Source organism: Coregonus lavaretus, assembly GCF_964263955.1.
Source record: "Coregonus lavaretus genome assembly, chromosome: 22".
Classification (NCBI taxonomy): Eukaryota; Metazoa; Chordata; class Actinopteri; order Salmoniformes; family Salmonidae; genus Coregonus; species Coregonus lavaretus.
In genome coordinates this window covers 14,847,604-14,853,603 of record NC_140009.1, presented here as the reverse complement: position 1 = coordinate 14,853,603, position 6,000 = coordinate 14,847,604, and positions in this window count along the sequence as shown.

Sequence of the window (6,000 nt, the reverse complement as noted above, 5' to 3'; positions counted from 1 at the left end):
CGATACCCTGTTCCACTGGTTTCCCCTAGGGCAGAGCAATCCAGAGCTCTCTTAGCTTAATTTAGCCTGTGACTCCACAAGGAGGATGTCACTCTTGCATTCATTGTCAGGCCTTGTTTGTGCTAACTCCTCTCGTGGACGGTGAAAGTGTATCATTAGGGGAAGGAAAACAGACAGCCCTATTTTTAACTGCCTATCTGCCTGCACCCTAAATACTGCTTAATGTTACAGTGTGTGTGTGTGTGTGTGTGTGTGTGTGCACTCTTAGAAAGAAGGGTTCCAAAAGGGTTCTTCGGCTGTCCCCATAGGAGAACCCTATTTGGTTCCAGGTAAAACCCTTTTGGGTTCCAGGTAGAACCCTTTTGGTTCCATGTAGAACCAAAATGGTTCTACCTGCAACCAAAAAGGGTTCTTCAAAGCATTCTCCTATGGGGACAGCTGAAGAACCGGTTAAGGTTCTAGATAGCAAATTTTTTCTAGTGTGCGTAAGTGTCTGTCTGTCTGTCTGTCTGTCTGGCTAGCTGACTGTGTGTCTGGCTGGCTGTGTGTCTGTCTGTCTGTCTGTCTATCTATCTGTGTGTCTATCTGTCTGTCAGCACTCTCTTCTCTTATTATTGTCTGCATGTCATGTAGAACTCTATAATAACTACAGCTTGTCTTGAGAGGGATTCTTTCTCTCCCTTTCATTTTCTCTTATTCTGTTACTTCCCTCGTTCTCCTTTCTAAACATACAGTGCATTCGGAAAGTATTCAGACCCCTTGACTTTTTCCACATTTTGTTACGTTACAGCCTTATTCCTAAAATGGATTTAATAAAAAAAAATCCTCAATTTACACACTACCGCATAATGACAAAGCCAAAACAGGTCTTTGCAAATGTATTAAAAATAAAAAACAGAAATACATTATTTACATAAGTATTCAAACCCTTTGCTATAAGACTTGAAATTCAGCTCAGGTGCATCCTGTTTCCATTGATCATCCTTGAGATGATTCTACAACTTGATTGGAGTCCACCGGTGGTAAATTCAATTGATTGGACATGATTTGGAAAGTCACACACCTGTCTATATAAGGTTCCACAGTTGACAGTGCATGTCAGAGCAAAAACCAAGGCATGAGATCGAAGGAATTGTCCGTAGAGCTCCGAGACAGGATTGTGTTGAGGCACAGATCTGGAGAAGGGTACTAAAAAATGTGTGCAGCATTGAAGGTCCCCAAGAACACAGTGGCCTCCATCATTCTTAAATGGAAGAAGTTTGGAACCACCAAGACTCTTCCTAGAGCTGGCCGCCCGGCCACACTGAGCAATCGGGGGAGAAGGGACTTGTCAGGGAGGTGACCAAGAACCCAATGGTCACTCTGACAGAGCTCCAGAGTTCCTCTGTGGCGATGAGAGAACCTTCCAGAAGGACAACCATCTCTGCAGCACTCCACCAATCAGGCCTTTATGGTAGAGTGGCCAGACGGAAGGCACATCACAGCCCTCTTGGAGTTTGTCAAAAGGCACTTAAAGATTCTCAGACCATGAGAAACAAGATTGTCTGGTCTGATGAAACCAAGATTGAACTCCTTGGCCTGAATGCCAAGCATCACGTCTGGAGGAAACCTGGCACCATTCCTACGGTGAAGCATGGTGGTGGCAGCATCATGCTGTGGGGATGTTTTTCAGCGGCAGGGACTGGGAGACTAGTCTGGATCGAGGGAAAGATGAACGGAGCAAAGTACAGAGAGATCCTTGATGAAAACCTGCTCCAGTGCGATCAGGACCTCAGACTGGGGCGAAGGTTCACCTTCCAACAGGACAACGACTCTGAGTACACAGCCAAGATAATGCAGGAGTTGCTTCGGAACAAGTCTCCAAATGTCATTGAGTGGCTCAACCAGAGCCCGGACTTGAACCCGATCTAGCATCTCTGGAGAGACCTGAAAATAGCTGTGCAGCGACGCTCCCCATCCAACCTTGAGAGGATCTGCAGAGAAGAATGGGAGAAACTCCCCAAATACAGGTTTGCCAAGCTTGAAGCGTCATACCTAAGAAGACTCGAGGCTGTAATCACTGCCGAAGGTGCTTCAACAAAGTACTGAGTAAAGGGTCTGAATACATTTACATTTACATTTTAGTCATTTAGCAGATGCTCTTATCCAGAGCGACTTACAGTTAGTGAGTGCATACATGTTTTGTTTTTTTGTTTGTTTTTCATACTTACCCCCCGTGGGAATCGAACCCACAACCCTGGCGTTGCAAGCGCCATGCTCTACCAACTGAGCTACATTATGTAAATGTTATAGTTCAGGTTTTTATTTTTAATAAATTAGCAAAAATGTATAAAAAACTGTTTATGGGTTATTGTGTGTAGATTGATAAGAAAAAACTAAACAATTTAAACCATTTTAGAATAAGGCTGTAACATAACCAAATGTGGAAAAAGTCAAGGGGTCTGAACACTTTCCGAATGCGCTGTACATGCTCTCTTTCGCTCTCCCCCTCCTATTGTCTCACACTCTATATTCTCTCTCTCCTCTTTGTCATCCCACCAAAATCCCCCTGTCTTCATCTGTGGGAGCTTGTGAAATACTTCTACTTAGTGTGTGAGCTGGGTTGATTTATCCTACCGCTGTGTCCACTGACCTGATTTAGGACTGACAGGGGCAGGATGAGTTATCCCTGATCCCCTTCTTACCCCCTTTCCTTCCCTCTGTAGCCCAGCTTGGGAAGCCATGATACAATGGATGACGCTTAGAGGCATGGCTCATTCCTGGAGAACCACCTTCTGGTTTTTAGGTCTATATGTCTGGGAGAGGTGCTGTCTGATGTTGTGTGGTTGAATCAAAGAGCAAGGAGATAAATGAATGGATGTGCAGTACTAAGGTAGTAATCTGAGGGAGGCCAGCTGCTACTTTATATGTGATTGGATGGGATCATTATTCCTCTGTATATGTATAGATAAGCCACAGAGTGAACTAGGCACGCTGCAGTATCACTCTACTGTAATCTAGTGCACTGTACTGTACTCTACTGTACTCTAGTGTACTGTACTGTACTGTACTGTACTCTAGTGTACTGTACTGTACTGTACTCTACTGCACTGTACTGTACTCTACTGTACTGTACTCTACTGTACTGTACTGTACTCTACTGTACTGTACTGTACTGTACTGTACTGTACTCTACTGCACTGTACTGTACTCTACTGTACTGTACTGTACTCTACTGTACTCTAGTGTACTGTACTCTACTGTACTGTACTGTACTCTACTGTACTCTAGTGTACTGTACTCTATTGTACTGTACTGTACTCTACTGCACTGTACTGTACTGTACTGTACTCTACTGTACTCTACTTTACTGTACTGTACTGTACTGTACTCTACTGCACTCTACTGTACTGTACTCTACTGTACTCTACTGTACTGTACTCTACTGTACTGCACTCTACTGTACTGTACTCTACTGTACTCTACTGTACTGTACTCTACTCTACTCTACTCTACTCTACTCGATGGAGAAATCTGCTGCTGAATTCTCATAGATTGGGAAGAGCTCTAGCCTATATTCTACATCCCTTGTGTCCATAGAACATGTGTTGTACTGTATTTCAACTGTAAGCCTTTCCCCTGAGTAGAGGTCCCTTTTTATGGGTTGTGAGAAGCAGTATCCGCTTGTGTAGAGATTTTCTCTAGTTAGTTAATATGAATCCTAACCTTTAGTTAAGCAGAGCCATGTATACGTACAGGTGGTTCTAAGTAGACATCAGTCCAACAGCAAACCATGCCAGATTTTACGCTGTAGATCTAGGCTAGTCTAGGTTAACCTGCTATTGTACAGTACAGTAAAGTGCCAGTCTGTGTTTTTCAATCTCTGTGTTTCCAGTCTATGCATGTGTGTTTTCCAGTGTGTCTCTGTGTGTGTGTCCCTATTTCCATGTGTTTTCCATTGTCTGTTTGTGTCTCTATGTGTGTCTCTTTGTGCATATTTCCATGTGTTCGCCAGTGTCTCTCTCTCTCTCTCGCTCTCTCTATGTGTATGTGTCTCCTGCGGAGCGCCTCTCTCTCTCTCTGTAAATACGGGGGTTTGGATGTGGGTGATAAATGAGAGAGACACATCAAGGTCAGAGCACTAGTTACTGTCTCAGAGTAGCAGAAAGGAGAGAGATGGAGAGGGAGAGAGAAGGAGGGAGAGAGAGGGAGAGAGAGAAGGAGGGAGAGAGAGGGAGAGTGAGAAGGAGGGAGAGAGAGGGAGAGAGAGAAGGAGGGAGAGAGAGGGAGAGAGAGAAGGAGGGAGAGAGAGGGAGAGCCATGGGAGGTCTCTGGGTATATAAAAGGGTACATATGGTTCTCTCTCTCTCTTTCTCTCTCTCAACTCTCTACCTTCTTCCATCTTCACTATCTCTCCATATTTCTATACTTAATTCTCCCTCTCAGCCAATTCACTCTTGTAATAAAAAAAACACTACGAAGCCTGTTTCAGACAGTGTGTGGGAATGCATACGTGTGAGTGTGTGTGCAAAGTCGGGCAGTATGGAGAAGTAGATTGGATCCTGTGTGTGTGTGTGTGTGTGTGTGTGTGTGTGTGTGTGTGTGTGTGTGTGTGTGTGTGTGTGTGTGTGTGTGTGTGTGTGTGTGTGTGTGTGTGTGTGTGTGTGTGTGTGTGTGTGTGTGTGCGTGCGTGCGTAACACTGCTCTGATTGATGGCCATTACAAATCAAAGTGCCATTAGATGAGAGTCTGTATCAGTCTGTCTCAGTCTGTATCAGTCTATATCAGTATGTATCCGTCTATCAGTCTGTATCAGTCTGTCTCAATCTGCATCAGTCTGTATCAGTCTTTATCGGTCTGTCTCAGTCTGTATCAGTCTGTATCAGTCTGTCTCAGTCTGTCTCAGTCTTTATCAGTCTGTCTCAGTCTTTATCAGTCTTTATCAGTCTGTCTTAGTCGGTCTCAGTCTTTATCAGTATGTATCAGTATGTATCAGTCTGTATCAATCTGTGTCAGTCTGTCTCAGTCTGTCTCAGTCTTTATCAGTCTGTCTCAGTCTTTATCAGTCTGTCTCAGTCTGTGTTAGTCTGTGTCAGTCTGTGTCAGTCGGTCTCAGTCGGTCTCAGTCGGTCTCAGTCTGTATCGGTATGTATCCGTCTATCAGTCTGTCTCAGTCTTTATCAGTCTGTATCGGTCTCTCAGGACAACAGAGCAGAGGCCAGATCAATACTAGCAGGTTCAGAGAGAGAGAGAGAGAGGGTTGAGGTGGAGAGAAAAAAGTTGGTTAAAAGAGCGGAAGAGATGGAGATGGAGAGAGGTGCAAAGGGAATGACGTGCTGACTGAGGGAAGGAGAGCGAGAGTGTTGGTAGGTGTGGGGGTAGCTGTGTGTTTGGGGGATGGGGGTTGGGGTGTCAGGGGGGGTCACGGGAGTGGTGACTGACTGATGAGACGCTCCTGCGCCTGAAGTGATCCATCTCCCAGACAGCACTGGGGCAGAAATACTTTACTCTAGGGATGATGGGCAATAAACGACTCCAACAGGGTTGCCTCAGGGCTGACAGTGATTGGCAGCAATGTGTTTTTGTGTGTGTGTGTGTGTGAGCGTGTGCTTTTGCTTGTGCTTGTGCATGTGTGTGTTTAGCATTCAGCGAGAGAAAGGGGGAGGGGGAGAATGAATAGTGTGTATATGTCTGTTTTTCTAGGTGTGAATGTCTGTGTGTACGTGTGCATGCAGGTCATTGGTTGTCCTCTCCACTCTCTACTCTGCAGTAGTAGGAATGGTGAGCCCCAGTCTGTGACATCAGGCTGTCATTTCATAGCTGTTTGTCTGATGGAATCTGAATATGTCACCCATAGAGATAGATCATATGAGTGTGTCACCTCTGGCACAGGGTCATGTGCTTCCTGGGCTTTATTTACCCTGCATCAGACACACATGCACGTGTGCGCACACACGCACGAATGTACATACACAGACACACACAAACACTACCGTTATGCTTCCAGATCCGCTTTCTCAG